The 27,637-nt window shown below is 38.1% G+C and overlaps 1 pseudogene across 1 annotated transcript; it reads left to right on the top strand.

The window, feature by feature from the left end:
• Nucleotides 1–1,346: 1,346 nt before the first annotated feature.
• Nucleotides 1,347–27,173, top strand: LOC114278756 (disease resistance protein RPS4B-like; annotated as a pseudogene). The gene is made up of 5 exons (XR_014330940.1): nt 1,347–1,915; nt 19,163–20,267; nt 20,748–21,176; nt 21,998–23,576; nt 26,404–27,173. The product of XR_014330940.1 is annotated as a disease resistance protein RPS4B-like (transcript).
• Nucleotides 27,174–27,637: the final 464 nt, after the last annotated feature.

The following is a 27,637-nucleotide window of genomic DNA, read 5'->3' as shown; positions in this document are numbered from 1 at the left end:
TTCCTTCTTCAAAGCTTTCTCAGAGCTTTGTTCATATGATATAAAGAGCGCCTTACCTGGTGAGAGTGCCTTACCTGATGTAAAGAGTGCAGTGGGTTGGTGAGAGTAGATAGGTAAACAAATCTGAATCATTGAAAAATCTAGACCATTGTTTTTAAATTGGACAAATCTAAACGATTAAAGATAGTTTGTGAGAGAGACATTTTCAAGAATAAATCCGAGCCATTGCTTTTTAAATTAAATAGATCTAAACCATTAATTTCAAAGACATTTTCAAATGAACCCTTCTATTATTATATATATATATATATATATATTTAATAATCGGACGTGGGATATTAATCAACTCTTCATACTCTTATATATGCCTCTTGTCAATTCTAACCTGAGCACAAATAGATGATCCGTGCTGTCTATTTGTTATGCTTTACAATTAAGTTTATTTATAAAAAAAAATCAACTTTATCAGACAATTACAAACATAGAAATAAATGACATTTTATTTTATAAAATAAATAGTTTAAGTTTACAATCTTATTTATCATTCATTTTATAAAATAAGATATGATTTATTCATGTATTATAGATATTCGATAAAATTAATTTTTTACACGTGTGACCTTTATTGCAAAATTTACAAAGTAGACGATTCATATTATCAATGTGAATTTGAATTTGAACCCACAAAAAAGATATAAATGAATATGAAAAGATAAAAATATGAAAGAGAGCTCACCCCGTGTTAATAGGGTCCAAAGAGTCATTACAAAATTTAAAGTGTGTTAATTATTATCTTTTGAATTGTTATGGAAAACTTTTGCAAAGGGCTAGCCTCCAGTTCATTATTTGAATTAACGGGTCTAGTTCGGTTCATTAGGTTTACTTTTAGGTTTTTTTTTTGATAATTTGAATTATTTATATTTTAAGATTTATTGAGTACATTATCTCTGTAAAAAATCATACCGATCGGGTAACAGATACTATGTATTCGGATAATTTTTTTATGAATAATTAATTTTCTGGCCGTTTATTTTTTTTCACATACAAATATATAATATCTGTTATTCGATCAACATAATTTTTAAAAAAAATAATATAATAAACAAATCTTAAAATATGATGATCATCAGAAAAAAAAAAAAAAAAAAAAGTTCAAAAGTAAACCTAATACGCCAACCTGGACCAGACGATGCCAGATCTAAACCGGAGACAGTCCGATCCTTTTGCAAATATATAAAAGAAAAATGGAATAGTACGAAATAGACGCATGGAAACTTTATGCGTAATACGAAGAATCTACAACGCTTGTGAGCACCGTTTACGAAGAATCTACAACGCTTGTGAGCACCGTTTTCACGTACAGCTACTGAGATATAGACTCAGCAACTCTTGTCTATCTCTCTCTCTCTCTCTGTATAGAACTCAACAGAGCTACAAAAATGGTGGACAACAAAACGGTGACGTCTTCAACGCCGGCGTTCAGGCTGAGGTGGGACGTGTTCCTGAGCTTCAGAGGAGATGACACTCGCGACGGCTTCACAGACCGACTCTACAACGCGTTGGAGGGACAAGGTGTCCGAGTCTTCCGAGACAAAGACGGGTTGACTCAGGGGGACGAGCTCACTCAGAGCCTTCTCGACGCCATCGAAGACTCTGCTGCTGCGATTGCGATCATCTCTCCCAGATACGCTGACTCACATTGGTGTCTCGAAGAGCTGGCGAAGATCTGCGAGTGCGAGAGGCTTATTCTTCCTGTTTTCTACCTTGTTGATCCATCGAACGTTCGAAGACAGAAAGGACCGTTTGAAGAAGACTTTAAAAGTCTCGAGAGGAGGTTTGGAGAGCACAAGGTCGGGAGATGGAGATCTGCTATGGAAAAGGCTGGTGGAATCTCTGGTTTGGTGTTTCAGAATCGGTATCTCTCTCTCTCTCTCTACACCGGAGGGTGCTGTTCTGCACTGGTGGGCTCTGATCCGGGCTCATGGCGATGATCCAAATCATTAACTTGTGGAATATATTATCTTTACAAATATAAACTTTATCATGTCACAATTTCTGTTCTAATTTATTTTGAAAATTCTATTTGAAAATTATTTTCCACCTGATCATATCATAATATCTGTCACAATTTGTTTTGAAAATTATTTTGATATTGATATCTAAGTAAGTTTTTATCACATTTTGTTTTGAAAATTATTTTGATATTGACATCCGTAATTTTTTGCCACAATTTGTTTTGAAAATTCTATTTAATATCGATATTTAATCAATAAAATTTTTTTACAGCACAATTACATTGAATAATTTAGATTATCGTCATGGGCCAAATCAGGCCCACCATTGCCGAACGGCACCCCCAGTTACTGGCAAGGAGCTGGCTCCTTGTTTTATTGATTCAAATTTTCAAAGCTGAGAAAAAAAAGATTGTGTTTAGATCAAGGATCTTAGGCAAAATTATTCATTACTTTTGTGGCAGGCTGATGTGGTGTTCCAATTTTTTATTAGTTGAAATAGTGAGATTCATAATCTTTTTGTCTTTTTTAAGAGAATTAAAAGCTTGTCATTCAATGAATGATGTAGAGTAATGCTCGTGAACCAATCAATAACTTCTTGAATCTTAGTAAGAATTTAAAAAGAGATGGAAAAATATGAGAGTAATGTTAAATAAGATATAAATTAAATTTTTTCTCCATTTCTTTCATCTTTTCCTTTTTCTTTCCTATCCAAATTCATGATCTAAAGCTGAGTAGTTGGAGTTGACTGGGAGTTCAATATGGGAAAGCAAATGGTCTGTATATTTTAGAGTAATGTTAGGTTTCATGTAAAAATTATCATGAATATTTTCTACCCATGGATTAATTTATGTTGTTTTATTGTATATTATGCAATCATATATACTAAGGAGAAATGTTAGAGATCATGAAAATTTTGTCATGAAAATGGTCATGAAAATTTTGTGACCCTTAGATTACCTTGATTAGTGTGTGGTGTTTTATTGTAAGTGTAATCCAAAGGTCATAAATTTTTCATGACTATTTTCATGAAAGACTTTTCATGATACCTAGCATTGCTGTATACTAAGTTACAACCTATCAATAATAGAGCACTATAAAACAAAATTAAGCTTATACTTTTTGCAAACTAAAACTTTTAAAAAAAACGTACTTACATTAATAATTTTTCTTAAAGTAAGCCTCTTTTCTTGTTTATTACCTACACACTAGATTATTTCTTAAAATTTTATAAATAATATTTTTTTTATTTGTAGATTTCTAGCTGCTGGGAAACATTTATCAGCTCAATTTGTGCTCTCCAGTACTTGAAAATACAACATTTTCTATGGTAGAATTGAATTGGATGTCACAAAAATATATATATATATATATATATATTTTTTTTTTAAGATACTGTAATGGGATCTTGGAATTCAAGTAAGAAGATTAGCCGTTTGGGATGTGTGGTCTCTAATGCACTTTGCTATTTTTTAATGGTTTCTCAGATTTGTTTATTAGTTGTTGTACGGGAAAGAAATAAATCTTCTCGTATAATCCTGTTGATCAAGTCTGCGCTCCTCTGTACGTCATCGCTTTATCACCTGAAAACACAAACGTGAGCTAGCCGGCGGGTGTATGCCGAAAACCTCTCCGATGCCTAAGTCAGTAAGCTTGACAAATAGACAAAAGCTCTATATATTCAGAAAGTAAAGTTGTGTGTTACCTCTCCAAAGGTGATATTTGTGAGCTTTTATAGGTTTCGTGTGGCACAATCCTAGTAGGACTTCTACTCCTCCACGCAGAGTCCTCCTAGGATTTAACCTCCTGAAGGATAATCCTTATCCTCCAATACCCCCCTCACTGCTTAAACCAAGTGATATGGTTATTACCATGGCCGAACTGCAACATGACCAAAGTAATCATGGCTATGTTGAGCCACAGAGTAGGCCGAACTACCCTTAGTTCGGTTCTTCCTTTTACTCCTCCTAATCTCGGTTTTCTCATGTACAAACCATGGTGTGTTTAGACCGAGCTACCGAGTAGCAAGGTTCTGACCGTTCTAACCACAATACGCCATGACCGGGCTAACTCTGAGACTGGCCTAACTCCAAGTCGCTTCCGGACCGGAATAACTTTACATTTCTCTTGGGCCGGAGTAATTTTGTACCTCTCTTGGGCCGGAGTAACTTTACAGCCTTTTTACCCAGCCCTTCGTACTATGGGCCATAATGACATCTCCTAGCTCGGCCCAATTTTCACAAAAATTACCCTCTCAATTGCCCCTTAATTCCATCTGCACAGCATGATAGGGATTACCTGTCTATCAGCCAAGCTGAAGTTTTTAAGCCTTTCCAGCCGAGCTAAAACTCTTAAGCCTTTCAGCCGAGCTAATTTTACACCGGGCTCTGCTTGTCCGGTCAAAATGTCTCTTCAATCATAACAACTAAATCGTTCCTCCTTCCCAGGACACGTGGCACGCACTGATTGACTGAGGACGGCTGTCATGCCGTCTTCGTACTTCGTGAAATTTGAACAGTCCCGCCCTTTTCCCTTTACCTAAAACGAGCCTCTTCATTTTGCCATATTTTGTAACTTTTCCTTATCTGAGCCTCTACTGCTTCTTCAATCTTCTGAGCTCGTGTTCTTCATAACTGTTAGTCTCCCTCAAACACTTGCCTCCTCGTCAGGTAAGCTCTGCACTTTTACTTTGTTTTCGTATTTTGCTTTCTGTGTTTTTGCGAAACATATTTTTCCATTTTGTTTTGCTTCTGTACTTTTATGGAAAAAACTTAACCATAGAACACGAGTATATGAAATATCCTGTAGAAAACTGGTTTTTGATCCAAAATCATGATGCAACCGAACTAGGATACTGTTTAAGCCAGGTAAAAGTCTAGTTAGCTTACAACCGGACTAACACTTCATGTTTACACCAGTAGCTTTGAATAAGTCAAACCATTTCTCGATAGACCTTAGCCGAAATAACCAACCGAACTAGGTTTGCACTTAGCATACTGAGATTCCTGACCTCCAACCGATCTAGGCCTTTGGGGCTAAACCAACTTTCTTAGTTTTTTAGATGGAACTCAGAAAGCTGCCCCTAGACGATCAACCGGTCAAACAGAATCGTTTCCACAACCGAGATATCTAGACGTCTGCCAAGCCCGAACTAATAAAAGCCCTGCTCAAACCGAGTTACCAATCTCTTTGCAGAAACCGAGTTAAAACCTGTAGCATCCACATAGCCGAAGTAGGGCTCCTATTTTTTTACTTCTATTTTGTAGCACGGTCCAATGATCTGTGCTTAACCCTTTTGTTTTCTACTTTGCAGACTTAGGTTACCCAGGCACTCCTCTGCGCGCTCAACCGAGCTACTGAGACAATTTTTTGGACCGAACTTTAATTTATTCATAAATTATACAATAAATGGGGAAGTATAGGTATCTAGTAAATACTCCGGGCGGCCTAGCCGAATTCAGAAAAGACTACAATATACCCGATGACGTCCACCTAATTTTAGCCGAAAAAGATGTCATTCATTGGGGCAATGAAGGCTTTGTCCCCTTCACCCTTTTGTCCATAATTGAGACCGGACTACGATTTCCAATCCAACCCTTGATTTGTGAGTTTCTTAGGCAAACCAGACTATGCCCAACCCAACTATCCACCAATTCCTACCGTATAATAATGGGTATAGCCGAACTGAACCGCCAAGCTGGTCTCAACCTCGGTCTGGCCGAATCTTTCACCAATACTCCATTGGTTCGAAGGAAGACGGCTGGGTGTATTATCTTAGAATACGCTGTCATCGTGAGAAAATAATAAAGAACACACCGGATAAAGACTTAAACGACGATGATTTTTTCTAGGTGTCTGGAAACTTTGAGGACCACCAAGCCTAGATTCCTGGCTGAAGGATCAATTGGAAAAAAGGAGAACCCGGTATATTTACTTCGGTTTTCTTGCGTGCTATTTTATATTTCGGTTTTTTTAATCTTTCAGCCGAACTAACAGTTCTTCTTTGGCAGATTCTGCCCACCTTCATTCTTTATACAGCTACCCAAATCTAGCGACTTTGCGCGCCGCACTACGGTATCCAGAACGTAGTTGGGCCAAGCTGCTAAAATTCGAGCCGACCTATAAATGCAGCGGCCGCCGAAAAGCGAGAGTGACCGACTTTCTGCTAGAGGAGGCCCCAGAACCGGACCCAACCTCGCCAAAAATCAGACTAATCCCACTAACCGCTGAAGAAGAAATGGCCAAAAGAAACAGAGTCAGGGCCCTCTTAACCGAGACCAACAGACCCGAAGTACCGCCACCAAGCCAAACGCAACCTGCCGTTGTGGCCCTCCATTCTCAACAGCCATCCTCATCTCGGGCGAACAAGCGTGCCCAGACTAGCCAAACCGAGCAGCGACTTGTTGACGAGGATGAGACCATTCTTCCGCCCAGCCCTCAACCAAGCCTTCAACCGGAGTTTTCTGACCGAGCTGACTTCTCCAAATGGGCTCTAAGTCTTACCTTTCAAAATCGAGATATTCATGAAACTGACTCGGTTGTTGCTGAGAAGGATCACTTGATGGCTTTCAATCTAGCCAAGAGTGTTTGCCTTCCAAAAGACATGGAGCACCACAATAAACAATTAAACACCGAGCTGAAGGCCGTCCGGTCATCAACAAAATCAATAATCCTGGTAAGTGGCTCTCCCTTTTCTTTGTCTAACTTTTCCCAACTGTCAGTTCGGCTAAAGAGAGTCACTACCCTTTTGCAGGCCATTCAGAAGAACAACATTGCACATAAGAAAGTGCTGGAGCTCCACAAGACAACCAGGCATTCCATGGCAGATGCCGAGGCAAAGACAGTCGAGCTTGAGCAAGCCAAGAAGCAGATAGCCGAGCTACAGTTCGAGAACGGTCGCTTGACCGGACTTGTTAGCTTGGCTGAAGCCAAAAAACAAAAAATTACAGCAACGGTGAAAGACAAATACTTGCGTGAGTTGGCCAAACTTAAAGGCAAAAAAGACGTCGAAATAGTCGATCTGAAGAAGAAGGTTGGTGATGCCAACGCCCAAGGTTTCAAAGAGGCGGAGAGCCTCTACATTCCACAGTGTGAGGGGGCGAAGGACTTATTCTTTAAGTGTGGCTGGAGGAGTGCTGTGGAACAGCTTGGCTGTGGGCTTGAAACCGAGGTCTACAATGCTCCGCAGTACTTTATTTCGGCCTCACTAGCGGAATATGCTGCTTCTGTCCAAGAACAATTTTTGCAGGATTTAGATGATGAAGATGAAGAAAACGAACAAACTGTTACTCCGGTAGTCAACGAGCAAGTCAACGATCAATCAGCTCGGTTGGAGGCAACGGTTGAAGACCTGACTGCTGAGCCATCGATTGATATCGTTGTGCCAATTGCTACTGAGACTGATCTTCCATCTGCAACCGATGTTCAAGTTGATATTGACGCCGAAATTGAAGACCTTTTCACTTGATTCTGTACTTTTCTTTTCTTTGTTACTTTTTGCTCTTGTAACCGGGCTATGGCCCCCCTTTTGTAATTGCTCTTTTGATGAATGAAAAATTCTTTTTTCTTATTTCGGTTGATCTGTATGTTTGTACTTGTAATGACTTTTCCATGATCTTTTTACTTCCAACTGTTATCTCGATTTTAGCTGGTCAATCTAACTACGCTTACTAGCCAACCACTCTTTAGCTGACATAATTACTTCGGCTGAGGAGTACAAAGAGTTGGTTTAATCCAGCCAACCACTCTTCAGCCATACCCTTACTTCGGCTAAAGAGTACAAAGAGTTGGTTTAATCTAGCCAACCACTCTTTTAGCCAATGTCCTTATTTCAGCTAAAGAGTACTAAGAGTTGGTTTTTTCAGCCAATTTAGAAAAGAATGTGTGGTTATTTCGACCAAATGTCCTGCAGCCTGGATCCTTATCCTGGGCTTAGAAAGGGTGTTGGCTTAATCCAGCCAACCTTTAAGTTAGTTTTTTCAGCCAACTTAGAATAATGTTTGGTTATTCCGACCAAACGTCCTGCAGCTTGGATCCTTATCCTGGGCTTAGGAAGGGTGTTGGTTTAATTCAGCCAACCTCTAAGTTAGTTTTTTCAGCCAACTTAGAATAATGTTTGGTTATTCCGACCAAACGTCCTGCAGCTTGGATCCTTATCCTGGGCTTAGGAAGGGTGTTGGTTTAATCCAGCCAACCTCTAAGTTAGTTTTTCCAGCGAACTTAGAATAATGTTTGGTTATTCCGACCAAACGTCCTGCAGCCTGGATCCTTATCCTGGGCTTAGGAAGGGTGTTGGTTTAATCCAGCCAACCTCTAAGTTAGTTTTTCCGGCCAACTTAGAATAATGTTTGGTTATTCTGACCAAACGTCCTGCAGCCTGGATCCTTATCCTGGGCTTAGGAAGGGTGTTGGTTTAATCCAACCAACCTCTAAGTTAGTTTTTCCAGCCAACTTAGAATAATGTTTGGTTATTCTGACCAAACGTCCTGCAGTCTGGATCCTTATCCTGGGCTTAGGAAAGGTGTTGGTTTAATCCGGCCAACCTCTAAGTTAGTTTTTCCAGCCAACTTAGAATAATGTTTGCAATATTCTTAACTTCACCTAAGCTAACTTTTACAGAGAACAATTTATGCTAAAAAGAATCGATTTGTTTTATTGAGGAAAGAAAAAATTACACGTGTTTGAAAGAGGAAAGCTAAAAATAAAATAACTTGAGATTGGCGGTGTTCCATGGTCTAGGGATTGCTTTGCCGTCCTTGTCTTCTAGATGGTATGCCCTTTTGCCTGCTAACCCAACCACTTTGTAAGGACCTTCCCAATTAGGCCCTAGCTTGCCATCTCCCGGTATCAAGGTGTTTCCCATCACTTTGCGCAGTACCCAATCTCCGATCTTGAACTGTCTTGGATGCACCATTTTGTTGTATTTCCTGGATAACTCTTGTTGGTATGAGGCAATGTGAACCAGTGCTCTTTCTCTTCTTTCTTCCGCAAGGTCGAGCTCCAATGTTATGGCTTCTCCATTCAAGTCGGGATCAAAATTTTCGCTTCGAATTGTGGGGAGGCCAACTTCCAGTGGGATTACTGCTTCCATTCCGTAGGCTAAGGAGAATGGTGTTTCTCTTGTTGATCGTCGAGGTGTGGTGCGGTAAGCCCATAAAACATGAGGAAGTTCTTCCGCCCACTTGCCTTTTGCCTTCTCTAACCTCTTCTTCAGTCCATCCAAGACAACTTTATTTGATGCTTCAGCTTGGCCATTTGCTTGAGGATACGCTGGTGTAGAATTGTAGAACTCTATCTTGTACTCTTCACAAAAGCCTCTGAAGATTCTGCCGTCAAACTGAGTGCCGTTGTCTGAGATTAGGGCTTTTGGTATTCCAAACCGAGTGATGATATTTTGCCAGACAAACTTCTTCACATCTCTTTCCTTGATTGATGTCAATGCTTCTGCTTCCACCCACTTTGTGAAGTAGTCTGTTGCTGCGAGAAAGAACTTCCTGTTGCTGGGTGCTGTTGGAAGTGGTCCTACTATGTCCAAGCCCCACATTGCGAAAGGCCATGGGCTAGTTAATGGTAGGAGTTCTCTAGCTGGTTGATGTATTTGGTGTGCAAATTTTTGGTATTTCTCACACTTCTTCACATATTTCTCTGAGTCTGCCTGCATGTATGGCCACCAGTATCCTTGTGAAATGGCCTTGTAAGCTAGCGATCTTCCTTCTTGATGGCTTCCGCACACCCCTTCGTATATCTCGTACAAGAATGCTTCTACTTCGCTGGGGTGGACACACTTTAGATAGGGTCCTGAGAATGACTTTTTGTATAATGCCAAAGATGGGGAGAGCCAAAATCGCTGTGACTTTGCTCTAATTTTGTTGGCTTCTTTCTTTTCTTCCGGTAGGACGCCGTCTTTCAAGAATAGTATGATGGGATCCATCCATGAGGGGCCTAGTTCTGCGCAACATACCTCTTCTACTTCGGGGTCCTCAATGCTTGGTCTAGGTCGGTAGTCGATCAGTAGTGGATGAGGGATGGAGGTGTCTGTCATTGAGGGGAAGCCTGCTAGTTCGTCTGCTCTGCTGTTCTCCTCCCCGCCTATCTGTTCTATCCTCACTACTTCAAATTTCTTGATTTCTGTTCTGACCCAGTCTTGGTACTTGGCCATCCTATCATCCTTTGCTTCATAGTCGCCAGAAATTTGGTTTACCACCAACTATGAGTCGCTGTAGACCATTAATTCGATGGCCTTCATGTGGTATGCTGATTTGAGTCCTGCTAGAAGTGCTTCATATTCTGCTTCGTTGTTTGATGCTGGGAAGCCAAGGTTGATTGCTTGCTCCACAACCAGGCCGTCTGGTGAGATGAGGACTATGCCAAGTCCTGCACCATGCCGGTTGGATGCTCCATCCACAAAGAGCTTCTACATCTCACCAACGAACAACTTCCAGCAAGTGGAGGGGTCGGATGATGTCATGGGGTCAAGAATGTTGTTGGTGTTTTCTTCAAGGTTCATGTTTGCTGTCTGCCCCTTGCTACCTGATTGAACCAAGTCTTTATTTGTTGGTAAGTCTTGGTTTGTTTCTTCCTTGCTGTCTTTAGTCTGGTCTGCCTTGGAGTCTGACTGAGTACCTTCTGCTAGGGGTTGCGCTATTCCGGCGTCAACTTCCATCCCTAGTTCGGTTGTGTTAGTTAGGTCGACTGGGCATATATGATGACTTCCAGGAGTAAACTCTGTGACGAAGTCTGCCAAAGATTGGGCCTTTACTGCGGTTCTAGGTTGGAACTTGACGTCGAATTGTCCCAGATCTACTGCCCACTTCAAAATTCGCCCAGAAAATTTCGGCCTCTCAAACAAAGCTTTTAGTGGGAAAGCTGTGAGGACGACTATGGTGTGGGCGTGAAAATAGTGTGCCAATTTCCTGGATGCCATCATCAAGGCTAATGCCAATTTTTCCAGTGGCAAATACCTTGTTTCGGCTCCCAGTAATGTCTTGCTGACATAATAGATGGGCAGATGTTGAATTCCTTCCGCACGGACCAATACTGTGCTAATTGCGTGCTGAGAGACTGCAAGGTATAGGAAGAGTTCTTCTCCTGGTATTGGGGTAACCAGCAATGGTGGAGAGGACATGTATTATTTCAGGCTTTCTAGAGCTTGGTCGCATTCTTCGTCCCATTCGAACTTGGCTTTTAAGGCTTGAAAAAATGGTCGTAGTCTGTCTGACGATCGGCTTATGAACCGATTGAGCGCGGCCGCCATGCCGGTAAGATGCTGTACTTCTTTTACTGAGTTTGGTCTCTCCAAATCTTGAATTGCTTTGATCTGGGAGGGGTCTGCTTCTATTCCCCGGTTGGTCACAAGGAAGCCCAGGAATTTGCCAGATCCTACTCCGAATGCACACTTAGATGCATTGAGGCGCAACTTGTGCTTCTTTAGGATTTCAAACATCTCTCCTAGGTCCTTGAGATGGTCATTCTCATCCTTGCTTTTGACTACCATGTCGTCGATGTAAGCCTCCATCGTTCTTCCTAACAATGGTTCAAACATCTTGGTGACCATTCGTTGGAATGTTGCCCCTGCGTTCTTTAGGCCAAAGGGCATGACCTTGTAACAGTATAGTCCTCTCGGAGTTGTAAAGGATGTGACCTCCTGGTCTGGTTCATGCATGGCGATTTGGTGGTAGCCTCTGTATGCATCCAGAAAGCTAAGTCGGCTGTGCCCCACCGTTAGGTCTACTAGTTGATCTATCCGTGGTAGAGGAAAGCTGTCTTTTGGGCACGCCTTGTTGACTGTTTTGTAGTCAACGCAGACACGCCATTTGCCATTCTTTTTTGGCACTACGACTGTGTTGGAGATCCATCTTGGGTAGTGCACTTCTCTAATTGCTCCTGCCTCCAGCAGGTTGCCTACTTCTTCCGCCACTATCTCGGCGTAGTGGAGTGTTGATCTGCGAGTGCGCTGAATGACTGGTCTGGCGGATGGGTGGACATTGAGTTGGTGACAGATGAAGTTTGGATCAATGCCTGGCATGTCGTAGGGTGTCCAGATGAACACTTCGATGTTAGAGGTTAAGAATTCCAAGACCTCTAATCTCTTAGTGCTGGACAACGACGAACCAAGCAAAAAGAACTTATCCGGGTTCTTTTCATCTATTTTTACCTCTACCAAGTCCTCCACTGCTTTCTGATCCGCCGCTTTACCGACATCTGCGAATAGCTCATTACTTTCAGGTTCTTCCATCGAATGAACATATCCTTTGGCAGCGCGGCTGCCATTCACCGTGACGAAGCATTGCTTCGACATGATTTGATCTCCATAGACTTCTTCAATTACCCCGGTATCGTTGGGGAACCGCATTACTTAGTGGTAGGATGACGCCATCGATCGCATGGCATGCAGCCATGTTCTGTCCAAGATGATGTTGTAAGTGGAGGGGACCTTCAATACCCAGAACTCCACTTGTTTCGTCACGCTTCCTGCTCTGACTGGAAGAATTATTTTGCCGACGGGCCATTCTGGCATGGAGTTGAATCCAATTAGGGGAGATACAGCAGGCGCCAAGTCTTTGTCTTGTAGCTTCAGTTGTTTAAATGTTTCGTAATACATGATTTCACATGAACTACCCTGGTCAATCAGAATCCGCTTGACGTCAAAATCCTTGACTCGGAGAGTGACGACCAGGGCATCATTGTGAGGGCAATATATCCGTTCTAAGTATTTATCCGAAAAAGACATGACGTTTGTTGCCTCTGTCTTCCCCTTTTTGGTGGCAGGTTGGGCACTTAGCACCTCTCTTAAGTGTTCAGCCTTTTTGATTGATCCTCTGAGCTCGCATACACGCTCAGGTTCAAAGACTCCATGTATCACATTGATAATGCCTTGAGGCGGGGCGTCGATTGGCATCCCATTGGGGTTATTATGGTCCTGGGGGGCTGGTTGCGTTCCTCCTTCAATGTACTTATCCAAGTGTCCTGCTGCCACCAAGTCCTCCAGGTTCTGTCTCAATGGCGTGCAATTCTCAGTGCGGTGTCCCTTTTCTTTATAGAAGGTGCACCGTGATCTTTCGTCATAGTCCTTCTGTGCTTCCCCTAATTTGGCTGGCCATCTGACGAAAGGCTCATCTCTTATTTCACTTAGAATCTGATATATTGGTTTCTTGAACACCGTGGTTATGGCAGTGCAGATTCTCAACCATCTTTTATCTGGGTCTTCTCCGTTATCCCGTCTGCCACGTCCGTTTTTGTTCGGTCGATTTACCGTATTAACCTTCGTTGAGGTCTTCTTTTCTGGTACTGCGGTCGCCCCAGATTTTGCTTTGGCACGTGCGCTATCCTCTTCTACCCTGATGTGCTGATGCACTCTTTCCATCAAGGCTTCCATGGTGAGGGGTGGCGTCATGGTGATCGAGTCCCTTAGTCTGTTCCCGATTGAAAGGCTTCTTTTATACTGTGCAATGGCGAGATTGGTGGGGCAGTCCCCAATCTGATTGAATGTCTCCCAATAGCGACTATTGTAGGATCTTAGGGTCTCTTTATCGCCCATGTCGATGGAGAGCAATTGGTCAATCTCCACCGGGGTTTTAGTGTTCGTTCGGAACCTTGTTACGAACGCCTCTGCCAATTGCGCCCAAGAGGCTATGCTGCCCTCTGGAAGTTTCTCGAACCAAGTCAAGCCTAAGTCGCCAAGGCTAGATGGGAAGAGTATGCACATTAAGGCCTCGTTTCGCCTGTATACAGCCATGACCTGGCGAAAGTGGCTCAAGTGTGAGTAGGGGTCCGTCTTCCCTTCATATGTAGTGAATTTGGGCTGAAGGAAGCCTGATGGTAGGGGCGCGTTTTCAATCGCCGGAACAAACGGCGAAGTCTGCAGCCTTGCTAATGCTTTGTCTGTCGGTTCGTAGGCAGGGCGTGGTATTGGCATCCCAACCTCGACACTTCCATGTGTCCGAGGAGCCAACCGTTGTAAGGCAGAAATTCTGTGTGGATCCCGTGCCCTGGCATCCTCCTTGCATCGTGCTTTTTCTTCGAGCACAGTTCGTAAGTCAGATAATCTAGGTAACTTCGTCTGTCTAGATCTGGTTTGGTGCGTATGTGAGGGCCAATACGTGCTTCCTTCAGTGTATGATCTTTCAGATCTCGTCCTCTCAGACCTGGAGTGACGAGTTCTGGAAGACCTGGATTGAGTATCGCCTGTCCTGAGGCTTCTACTCTCTCCTTGCGGGGGTGTGGTATTCCTACTACGATTTTCTGAGTGGCGAGGGGGCGTCTTATTTTTGCACCCCTCTCCTGTTGTCACTTCTTTGTTCTTCATCTGGCGCTTCAAGGCCTCCATGTCCGCCGCTATCTTTCTTATCAATTCGTCTTGCTCCTTCACGTGGTCCTCCAGAACTTGAGGATCAATCCTCGGCCTCTGCTTGTCAGGACTTTGTGAACGAGAGTGACGGGGGCTGTGAGTCCGTCTTCCCCTAGTATCTCTCCTGGGGTTATGTCGTTGGGACTCCAAGTCCGCCATGGGAGGGATATAAGGTAATCCTTCACGCCTGGCCCCCCCATCTGGTGTTTGCTCGTCGATGGCGGACTGTGGTAATTCTTCATTGTGCGCCATTGTTCCTCAAGAGGCAAAGCTTGATCAAGAGGTTTTGTCCTGTTTGTTAATCCCACAGATGGCGCCAATTGTACGGGAAAGAAATAAATCTTCTCGTATAATCCTGTTGATCAAGTCTGCGCTCCTTTGTACGTCGTCGCTTTATCACCTGAAAACACAAACGTGAGCTAGCCGGCGGGTGTATGCCGGAAACCTCTCCGATGCCTAAGTCAATAAGCTTGACAAATAGACAAAAGCTCTGTGTATTCAGAAAGTAAAGTTGTGTGTTACCTCTCTAAAGGTGATATTTGTGAGCTTTTATAGGTTTCGTGTGGCACAATCCTAGTAGGACTTCTACTCTTCCACGCAGAGTCCTCCTAGGATTTAACCTCCTGAAGGATAATCCTTATCCTCCAATACCCCCCTCACTGCTTAAACCAAGTGATATGGTTATTACCATGGCCGAACTCCAACATGACCGAAGTAATCATGGCTATGCTGAGCCGCAGAGTAGGCCGAACTACCCTTAGTTCGGTTCTTCCTTTTACTCCTCCTAATCTCGGTTTTCTCATGTACAAACCATGGTGTGTTTAGACCGAGCTACCGAGTAGCAAGGTTCTGACCGTTCTAACCACAATACGCCATGACCGAGCTAACTCTGAGACCGGCCTAACTCCAAGTCGCTTCCAGACCGGAATAACTTTACATTTCTCTTGGGCCGGAGTAATTTTGTAACTCTCTTGGGCCGGAGTAACTTTACGGCCTTTTTACCCAGCTCTTCGTACTATGGGCCATAATGACATCTCCTAGCTCGGACCAATTTTCACAAAAATTACCCTCTCAGTTGTGTAATTTTTTAATGTATAGTCGTGTATTGAATAGGTAGCAGCATTTTTTTTTTTTTGGTGAATATTAATGCATTGACTTTAGCAATTTGGGCAAATAATTTAAACATAACTTTTGCTCTGATTCCCTACACTATCTTAATCACTGGGTATATTTCTTGTAAAATAACAAAGTTGTCTCTTTTAAGCACTTAAATTAAACTATTTTTAGCTAATTGTTATTTACTGTTGACTTTAATCTACCAGTGTGGGTCTAGCTTGTGTTGGAAGAAGTCGAGTGATTGCATAGACATGTAAAGCGGTATACAAAAAGTAATGACTCGGTTTATATGATTATGACTAGAGAACGTTAAAATACAATAATGATGTTTGATAGCTCTTGTGGCTAGGGTTTATAATAGATGTATAAAATATAGGAATTATGCAAGAGCATTATAGTGCACAAAATTGTTCCTACCTTGTCTTGTTTGAATCTGTAGTTTTGGTTTGATCAACATGATTTTTGTCTACCATGGTTGAGATTTTAAAATAATGGAAATCACTTGAAAGCTCCCTATCTCTCTATATGTACCTCTGTCTTCACGTGTGTGGTTGTACATCTATGTTCTCTTGCATGCATTATTCATGTCTATCTTCTTCTTTTTTTTATTTTTTAATCAGTAAAAATTAGTGATTAATTGTTAGATTAACACATTGAGAAAGTTAAAACTCATACCTATACACCTTGCAAAAAAATCTTGTTCTCTCATTCCACTACTGAGTAGGACACTTCACCTTGGGAGAAATTTGGTGGCCAAAGAACTAACCAACTAGGCTACTTTGATTATTTTTTCATATCTATCTCATAACTGTTCAAAATTAATGGTCGTAGCTCACTCGAAAATCATTTTGTTGAGTGCTGGCTTTTACATTACTAATATTAGTGTTTCACCCGTGCTATGCACGGGTTGTATTTATAATTATTTGTATATATATGAGTTGTGATTTTTAAATGTCTTTTCTTTTCTTTTTTTCACACAGAAAAAGGAATATAACAAATGCAGCATATCCTCAATCAATTATTTTATATTTGCTTTTATTCAAAATTTAAAAATAATATACAGGCAAAATTTATAACTAAATTAAGGAAAAATTAATTCGTAATGACATTTTTTTTACTTTTATATATATACTTAAAAAAATAAACCTGAAAAAAGGTAGTCAATATAATATTATATATTAAGTAAAAAAATGTGGTTAGCAATTATGCTTACATAAATTTACTATAGTTTTAATTTCAAATTTTTAAAATTAAGAAAAAAAAACAGCTATGTTAAAAGCATTTTATTTAGTTAGTACCAAATAAAATTTTCTTAGCAAAAAGGAAAATTATAAAATTTTGTTGTAAATTTTCTAATGTCTATTGTTGGACATTCTATTCTACTTGCTTGCTTTGGGAGTTTTGATCTTTGATCTTTACTCCACATTCATCGTATTGTTTTATTTATTTATCTTCTTATTGCTTGATTTTCGCATGATAATTCTTTCACAGTGCATCTCTAAGTATATTAGTGAAAATATCATACACTTAAAATTTACAAAATTACAATATATAGAAAAAAAGTAAGTAATTGCCCAAAACTAAAGCTACTTTAAGAAAAAATAAAAAAAAATAAAAACAAAAATGAAATTTTTTGGAAATAGAAAATGATTTATTTATTTATTTATTAATTTTTAAAAATAAACTTTTAAAGAAAATAAGAAAACTATATAAAAAAAGTACATAAACTAAACATAAAATATAATACAAAAAATAAATGAATTATAGGATTTTCAAGAAGTAGGACTCATAAACAAATTTAATAAAATATTGTCTATTCATGTACTTTTTATGTATATTTTTTGTACTTATAATCTCGAGAATAACATTGAAGTAGTATGCATTTCTTGCATATTAGGTCTATCTAATAGGTTTAGCAAACACATATGTAATAAATTTCATAACACAAAACACAAATAATTGTGAGACAAAATATCTAAAAAAAATGAAAGCAACGTTCAATGATGATGTAAAAGCACACGTGACGTTTTAATTGGAGATATAACCAGATAAATCATCATAGAAGGGAAAGACAACATTTATTTTTCATCATAACAATTACATAATTCAATATATAATTTTAATGTCTCTCACTCTTCTATACATCCAATTCTTTATCAATATTAGAATGAATGTATGAACCAAAAAAAGAGAACATTTGAGATGACAAAGAGATATGATTTTAGACCTTTCAATTACTGAATTCTATTAATTAATAGTTATTAGACTTCAAAGTTCGGGTTTCTAATATTTGTTAGCCATTAAACCTGAGTTCTTTGGTTTCATCTATATTCACTTGATAATTTGAGAGTGGACACGTGTCAAGCCTTTATACAAACACGTGGCACATTTTTTGAGCATTATTAATGAAATGCACAATGTAATATTTTTTTTTTCTCTTTTTTGTGTGCAATTGCAACCTGTTATTTTTTAATAAGAATTTATATTTGTTTTAGATATTATTTTAATATACAAATTATTTTTTTAAGATTTTTTATAAAAATAATTTAACAATCCCATTACTAGCCATAGTGTATGAGAGAAGTTGAAAAGGGTGCGGCAGTAGGAATGAAAGAAGTCATGAAAGCTTGTGGGTTTGGAAAGGTCAATAAATGTTGAGGTTTTTTTTTTTTTTTTTTTTTTTAAATCCAAAATTAGAAAATTAAGATCGGGATATTGAACCTCCCACAAGACTTGTTAGAAACCCTTTTTTCCTTATATAATATATAGATGTATATTCTGGTACCAAACATTATTACTGTTAGTGGCTTCTTATGCCTTCCAAATATTCAATTCAACTTGGGTTTTTTTTTTTAAATTTAAATTGATTCATCAATTGAAATATTACGTGTGTACCTAAGGAATAATCACTTTCAAGTGAATTCTCCCTAGATACATCTATTTAATTAAATTCTGGATTGATAAAAGAATCCCTCACTTCTTTCTCTCACTCAAATCGTGCATGAGACTTTCATCTCACGGCTCTTAAGTGATAAAAGAAAGAGCAATGCAAATAATCCATGCAGTTTCAATATCTCTTGGTCAACATAATTTTTTTTAAAAAAAGAATAGCTTATGCCTCGTATCTCATATGAAGATTCTTGTGTAGTTTTCTTAAAAGACCTATTTGATTGAAAATGCATTAATTGTAGAAGAAGGGTGTGGTTCTATAGATTGAGCCTGCAGTGTTTGGTTTTGGTAGGGAGGCATGGCATTATAAGGACCAACAATATCTAAGGATCTATGTCAGCTAAAATGCGGATTGTTTTGGTACCACATTTTGTAAAGGGGACTTGGTCCAAACCAATAATTACTATCCAAGTTAGACATTGTTGCATGTGGTTGTTATTATGAGTTATAAAATGGTGTTGTTTACATGGAACTATTCATTTATTGTTCCTTCATATAAAAATTCTTCACACATATTACTTTGTTTTTTAAATGCCAACTCCAATGACTCTTATCCGGTAAATGCATTAAAATCGTGGGGTTCTAAGAGTATTATATTTGTTCTCATCTTGGTTGATGTGACATGAATGATATCTGTGTCCTTGCTTTGCCATTTGATTGTCAAACTCACTTATAAATCTCCCCTTTAGCTTTTTATAGTTACTATGTAGTATGTACTTACAATCATGTCTACTTGCAGCGAAGAACCTCAGTTGATTCAATTATTAGTCAGAAGGATTTTGGATGAATTAAGCAACACTCCAATGGGTGTGGCTTCATATACTGTGGGACTCAATTCTCGTGTTGAGGAGCTGATGAAATTGTTAGATGTTAAATCCAGTCGTGTCCAAGTTTTGGGGTTTCATGGAATGGGTGGGGTTGGCAAGACAACCCTTGCCAAGGCCCTCTACAATAAACTTGTCAGTCACTTTGAACACCGTAGTTTTATTTCCAATGTTAGAGAAACATCTATGCAACAAAACGGTTTACTATCTCTTCAGAGAAAACTCCTTGGTGATCTTTTGGGAAATGCACCTCTTGTAAATGATGTTAATGCTGGCAAGAAAGCAATTAGAGGGATACTTCATGAGAAGCGAGTCCTTGTTGTTTTAGATGATGTTGATAATCTAAGCCAACTTGGTGTACTGGCTGCCCGGAGCGAATGGTTTTATGAAGGAAGTCGAATAATTATAACTACAAGAGATAGAGATGTTTTGCTTGCTTATCATGTGAATGACATTTATGAGGTGAAAGAATTGGGTTCCTCTGATTCACTAAAACTTTTCCGTTATCATGCATTGAGAAGTAAAAGGGCCACTGAAACTCTCCTCAATCTGTCTCAACAAATTGTGTCCATTACTGGAGGATTACCCTTGGCTCTGGAAGTATTTGGTTCTTTTCTGTTTGATAAGAGGAGAGTGGAGGAATGGGAAGATGCTCTGCAAAAGTTGAAGCAGATTCGTCCGCACCATCTTCAAGATGTCCTTAAGATAAGTTTTGACGGGCTTGATGATGAAGAGAAGTGTATATTCCTCGACATTGCTTGTTTATTTGTTAATCTGGAAATGAAGAGAGATGATGTGATTGACATAGTGAAGGGCTGTGGTTTCAGAGCTGAGGTTTCAATCAATGTTCTGATAGCAAGATCTCTCATTAAAATTACTGAGGACAAGAGTTTGTGGATGCATGACCAAATTAGGGATATGGGGAGACAAATTGTTCAGCACGAACACCTTGTAGATCCTGGTATGCGTAGTAGACTGTGGGAGTCTAGTGAAATTCTAACTGTCTTGAAAGATAGCATGGTATGAATCCTGGCATCAAATCTTACCTTTCTGTTACTTATTGTCTTATGCAACGTAGCATATTAGTTTTCTGAGCTGGTTTGTGCCCTAAAATAATGAGAAACAAATAAGATAGCGCTTGGTAACATTGCCAGTTTCCTGAAATCAAGTAAACAGTTATTTTTGTTGTTGTTGCAAAAAATAAAACAAAGAACATGTTTGGTGTGTTTTCAAAACACAAAAATTAAAAGTATAATCACATGCTTGATGAGTTGTTGGAAAGGATGGGGGAGAGAGAAGGGAATTAAAACTTGTTTGGAGAACACTTGAAAACACATTTTCCTTAGTTTCCTCAAACTTGAAAGTTTTTAGAACCGCTACCATTTTTTAAGACCTATCATTTTAGCTTAAATTTCCTACTATTTGTTTTCCTTCACTTGACACCATTAGCCTTATAATTCTATTACTTATCCTTATTTTCTTCTATATCATGGACATCAGGGAACAAGAAATATTCAAGGGATCATTCTAGACTTTGAAAAGAAGAACTTTCCAAAGGAGAAGAGTGCTAAATCAATTTCTCGGGACAAATTAAGGCAAACACCCAGTATCACCTCTGTAGTAACATACTTGATGGAGACATACAAAGAGTATTTCAACCATGTTGCCAACAAAGAGGGAGAGATGATACTTCAGACTAAACCATTTCAATCAATGATTTGTCTGAGACTGCTTCAGTTAAGTAATGTGAGATTGGAGGGAAATTTCAAATGCATACCTCCTGATCTAAAGTGGCTACAATGGAGAACATGTCCTTTGAAAAATCTTCCTTCTAATTTTTGTCCACGGCAGCTTGCAGTACTTGATCTCTCAGAAAGCAAGATAGAGAATGTATGGGGATGGAGATGGTGGTTTTGGTACAATAACAAGGTATGTTGCACTTATCAAACCAATAATTTAGATGATGATTATAACTAATTTGAATTTCCTTGGATCTGAAGCTCAAAATTTTTTGCGGCAACTAGTTGGTCTTAGGCTTTTTGAAGAAACTTTCAATGCTTCAAGGACTAAATAGTTCATAATTACATGTTGCAATATGGTAGGTGTATGCAATAATTTATAAGATGTGACTGTGTGGCTTGACTGAGGTTGGACTAGCATCTATTTCTTATGCCCTTGGTAACATTAAATGTCTTATGTTTGTCGACAAGTTTGGGATAATGCAGACAAGTTGGCTGAGGACTTTCTCATGTTTCTAATTATGAAGTCAGCAATCATATCAAGTCAACCCTTCATTTAGCCATGCTCCGATCACTGATAAATGATAGGCCCTAGGGGTGTAAATCTCCTCAGATCCTTATCAGCTGCATACCACACAATGCTTCACTCACATTATGGAGGGAGCAGTACTCTAGTTGTGACTTGTTAAATGTTCTTTCACATGTCATTGCAATTTAACCTATCGAAAAAGGAAGAGAAAAGAACACTAGAATTGCATTCATTAAGCATGGCACATTAACCATGATAAAAAGCTGCAAGAAAGGGCTATGTGGATGGATGTATATATTACCTAGGTGTTATGAGAAAGGCATTTATTTTCTCTTTTCTATTGTTTTTATGTATTTTTATTGTTCCAAGACAAACTGAATTTGCTGGAGTGCTTCTTGGGTTTTTAATTTGGCATACATTTTTCTATTGCAGCAGTTTTAATATGGCTATGCTATATGAAACTAATACATCTTGCTTACCAGGTGGCAGAGAACTTGATGGTCATGAATCTTCATGGTTGCTACAACCTAACTGCTATTCCTGATTTATCTAAGCATCATGCCTTGGAAAAGTTGATCCTCGAGCGTTGCATTAGTTTAACTACGATTCATAAATCGCTTGGGGATATGACTACATTACGTCATTTAAATATGAGAGGATGTTACAACATTGTTGACTTTCCAAATGATGTCTCTGGGCTGAAACATCTAGAGATCCTTATCCTCTCAGGTTGCTCTAAACTGAAAGAACTACCACAAGACATGCGTGGCATGAATTCTTTGAAAGAGCTTCTCATTGATGGAACTGCAATAGAGAAGTTGCCTGATACTATATTCTTGCTTACAAAACTTGAAAAGCTTAGCTTGGATCGTTGCCAATCACTAAAGCGACTACCCCAATGTATAGGGAAGCTAGGTTCTTTAAGGGACTTTTCTCTTAATGGTTCTGCATTAGAAGATATGCCTGATTCCATTGGCTCGTTGGGAAATCTTGAACAACTAAGTTTGATGTGGTGTAAATCACTTACTGTATTACCTGATTCTGTTGGCAATATCAAATCATTAACAAAATTTTGGCTTAACAGTAGTTCAGTGAAAGAACTGCCAACTTCTATTGGGTCATTAGCCTATCTGAAGGACTTATCACTTGGCAACTGTTGTGATATTAGCAGATTGCCTGTTTCCATTGGACGGTTAGCGTCTGTTGTTGACCTTCAGTTAGATGGGACATCGATCATAGATCTACCAGATCAGGTCAATGGCTTGAAATCTCTTGAGAAGCTTGAGATGAGAAATTGTAGATCTCTTAGATCATTGCCAGAATCAATTGGATGTGTGTTAACTCTTTCTACATTGATCATAGTGAATGCTGCCATAACAGAGCTGCCAGAATCTATAGGGAAGTTGGAAAATCTTATCATGTTAAGGTTGAATAAATGTACAAAGCTTTGCAGACTGCCCACTTCAATTGGGAATTTGAAGTCCCTCCACCACTTGCTAATGGAGGAAACAGCTGTGACAGAATTACCTGAAAATTTTGGCATGCTCTCAAGACTGATGATATTGAAAATGGCGAAGAAGCCTGACCATGAAGTATCTCAGAATGCTGAAAATACAGAGCTTCCATCTTCTTTCTCAAATCTTTCCTTGTTAGAAGAATTTGATGCCCGTGCATGGAAAATAACTGCGAAAATATATACCTGATGATTTTGAAAAACTGTCGTCTTTAGTGCTTTTGAATCTCAGTCACAATGATTTTTCCAGTCTTCCTTGTAGTCTAACTGGACTTTCCATTCTCGAAAAGCTTGTACTGTCCCACTGTAAATATCTCAAAGTTCTTCCCCCACTTCCCTCAAGTTTGATAGAGTTAAATGCTGCAAACTGTACTGCACTGGAAAGTATATCCGATATATCAAATCTGGAGAATTTACGAAACCTGAACCTTGCAAACTGTGAGAAACTAACGGGTATTCCAGGTCTTGAACGTTTGAAGTTCTTGAGATGGCTGTACATGAGTGGTTGCAGTTCTTGCTCTTCAGTGGTAAAGTCAAAACTTGATAAGGTACTCTCTCTCTCTCTCTCTCTCTCTCTCTCTCACACACACACACACAGATTCCCTGTCATATATTTGTAAGATTGTGTAGATTTATCATTGACCAATGACTATTATTATCTACCTTAAATAAATCTTCTAGTTCAAACTTCGAGCTTTTCATGGATAAAATACCATTGAATCCTTTTTCAATGTAAGTAATCAAATAATCATTCTTCTGTTGATATCCCATTTGGATATGCAGATTCTTTTCAACTTTTATGTCCTAATTCAACATAAGCTATATTTACCGAAAGAGCTATTTTTCTGGTACTTTATTTTTTTTTGAAAAAGTCTAGGAAGATAAAAATCAGGCATAGAACCGAACCTTAGTTTGGATGAAGTGGTGGTGGAGACGGGAGCAGAGGCCGAGGGAACAAAGGCATATAGAAGTTTCTAAAGTTGGCAACCCCTATGGGAGCGTGTATGTAATTTATATACTAAATATATAAATATGTTTAACAATTATTTTTTTTCTACTTTGTTAATCATATTATTTAATTTTGATGATGTCTAAAATATATTAGTTAATATACATATTATTTGACACAAATTATTATCTTTTTTAAAATATATATATTTGTTAAATATTATTTAAATAAAATAATATTATCTTTTTAAAATATATATGTTAAATATTATTTTAAATATTTTCAAAAACTTTACTATTCACTTTTTGAAAAATAGGGTTAATTACTATTCATCTTTTGACAAATCGATTAATTATATTATTTTGACAAAAATGATTATTTTAAATATTTTCAAAAACATTACTATTCACTTTTTGAAAAATAGGGTTAATTACTATTCATCTTTTGACAAATTGATTAATTATATTATTTTGACAAAAATGATTGATTGGTTGTATTATTTTGACAAATTTGATATTTATGGGTTGTCTTATTTTGACAAAATTAATATGGAGTGGTAAAATACATTTAGTTTAAAATCTCTACAACATATACAATATTTTCAAGAGGACATATATTTTCAGATCCATCATAAATATAATTTATAGAGATTTTTCTGTATGCAAAATTTTGATCAGAACTTATATAACATTATATGCAGAATACATCACATGCGCTATTAAATTTTTTACATTACATTGATTATATGATATTATAATTAAACAAGAAGAAAAAGATGGAGTTATATATATATATATATATGTGTGTTTGTATATATATATATATTATAAACTAGATGGAGAAAATTATTTGTTTGTTTGAAAGTTGTGAACTTTGTATTAAATTGTCTACAAAAATGGTGGCTCCATGTTTGAAATAACAAAAAGAAAAAAATCAGTCTTATTTTTTATCTTTTGCTGACTATTCAAAATCAAGCAGTGTGCTTATGTAAGCAATGACATCAAGAGTGTGCTTATGTAAGCCATGACATCAGGAGCGTGCTTATGTAAGCCATGACGTCAGGAGCGTGCTTATGTAAGCCATGACGTCAGCAAGGAGCGTCCAACGGGTATAATTTTGTGTATAAATAGAAGTGTTGTGTGTGGAGAATATCATCAAGAACTTGAAGAGAAAATATTTCTGTGAGCTCCAAAATTCTGAGTATTCTGCTCTTTCACTTTCAGATCTAAGTCTAGTTTTTGTTCTTACACTTTCATATCTACTCTTTGTGAGAGAATTATTGTAAAAGTGGATTCAATTACCACTTATTCTTATTCCTTATTTTTGTGAGAGATTTTGTAAGGGTAAGACATTTATTGTTGAGTGAGGCTCAATAGATAAGAGTAAGTCCTGTGCCAAATCCACAAGCTTGGTGGTGTATTTATTCAATTGATAGTAAAGAAATTCTCAAGGAGGTTCCTTGGGGAGTGGACGTAGGCCTGGCGTGCCGAACCACTATAAATCGCAGTGTTTGATTTTTTCTCTCTATCTCTTCTACTTTTATATTGATAATTATTATTCTGTTTTTTTATTTATTAAAATTCTGAATATTGTGTTATTTTTAATATTGTAAAATTTTTAATAACCCAATTCACCCCCCTCTTGGGTTGCCTATCTGGGATAACATACTTAATTGTAACGTGTGTTCAAATATAATAAATATTAAGATTAATGTCAATTACAAATTGTCTTTGTTAAGTATATGAATAGAAACTTTTAGAATAAGTTTGATTTTTTTTCTTTTGTTTTTGTGAGATTTTTATGAGGTTCTACTCAGTTGAGAGCGAATTTCTTCTTAGACAAAAGCGAGTTTCTACAAGTTTCTTACTTGGGAGTGCGGAATCACGTTTTTGAGCAAAAAACGTCTTCAAAGTAGTAATTTCCTACTACTAAGAACCGAACACAAAATATATGGATGAAAGAGAGTTTATAAGATTCCATATATTTTCTTGTGTTCAATTTTGTGTTTGGTTTCTATACTCTTAGATATTTTTTTTCTTCTTTTGTTTCTTAGGATTGCTTTTTGGTCTTTACGTATAAGAGTATTATTATGTTCAAAATTAAAACAAATAAATAAAAATATTTTGAATGGAATATGGGTTGGCTGTGCAAAGATTTTGCCATGATCTTGCTGGGTTTTTTTACCACAACATGACCCATTGCAAAAAACATAAACTAGTGGCAAAGTTTAAAACTGAGGTAAAATAACTAGAATTACACATTCCAAAATGATGTGTTTTTATTTCAACTTTAAACCTCAACTGTTGGATCACAACAGCAAGATCACATTACAGAAAAATACAGTAGATAATCCTGATTATGAGTGGAGTAATTAACATACATATCAGATCAAAAATAGAATGTTTTATGGGACTTTATAAATGCAGCTTGCTTTGAGGAATTTGAATAGTTTATGCGTGCCTGGAAGCGAAATCCCAGATTGGTTTACTCGAGACGAGGTTTCTTACTCAAAGCCCAAAAACCGTGTGATCAAAGCTGTAATTGTAGGTATTGTTGTCTCTATCGACCATTCCATACAAGATGATCTAAGAGATCAATCCCCTGTAGTAGCAGGTATTCTAATAACGATCCTCAGATTGAACGTACCAATATTCAATACTGCACCGCTTTTAGAAGGAGTGCCAAAGACAGATGAAGATCATTTTTACTTGTGCCGATATGAAAATCATACTCCATTGGTTTTGTTTTTGAAAGACGGTGACAAGATACGAGTGGCAACGCAGAACCCTTCTCCTGTCAAGGGGGTTCACCTGAAGAAGTGTGGGATTCATCTGGTATTTGAAAATGATGATGATTATGTCGGTGACGAAAATTTGTTCGGTGAAGGTCAGCAGTCTGTATCGCAGAAATTAACGACGTTCATGGGATCTTCTGAAGAAGATTCCTGCTGTTGAGTTGGTCGGTATTCGTGTTTTAATAGTTAAGCAATGCTATATATGTAATCTTATTTCTTACCTTATTTTCTCACTTGTAAATCCAAGAATACAGATGATTATTTACAGAATGAGACACGTGTGACACGTGAGACGAAGTGTGGGGTCTCACACCCCATTATGTGAAAATCTTTTGTAGTCCTATTCTAGACGCATGAGAATGAGATTCACATTAATAAATGCACATGAGATCTGCTCAGTTATATGTTTAGAAGTGAGAAAATACGGTAAAAAATGAAATTATACATAGCATTTTCTTTAATAGTTTGTGCTTTTATTTGTCTCTTTCAATTTTCAATTATCTTGTGTTGTATAATTTATGCAATTTATTATATATTGTTCAATTCTTGAACCTAATTCATTTTGTGATAACCAAACTGTTAAAACTTGCATTAAATTCAAGTGGGCATCAATACCTGTTGAGGAAAAAAAAATTTATTTTATTTTCCTTGTTCGTTACTTGTCAGGAATTTTTTTTTATTTTTTTATTTTAGTGGCAGTCTTGAGTTTGATGGTATTTGCGCAAGTGGGGTTTGATAGGATAATGATACATCTCACTAAACGTGGTGCTCTAAAGCATCACTAATGAGTTGACAAGTACTTTAATCAAAAAAAAAAAAAAAACATAAGACACAAGCAGTGGGTCCCGTCCACAGCCACATCACTA

The sequence above is a fragment of the Camellia sinensis genome, chromosome 5, assembly GCF_055761805.1.
Source record: "Camellia sinensis isolate YWXY chromosome 5, ASM5576180v1, whole genome shotgun sequence".
Taxonomy (NCBI): Eukaryota; Viridiplantae; Streptophyta; class Magnoliopsida; order Ericales; family Theaceae; genus Camellia; species Camellia sinensis.
The sequence above is the reverse complement of the archived record's forward strand: the minus strand, read 5'-3'. Positions and strand labels throughout refer to the sequence as shown.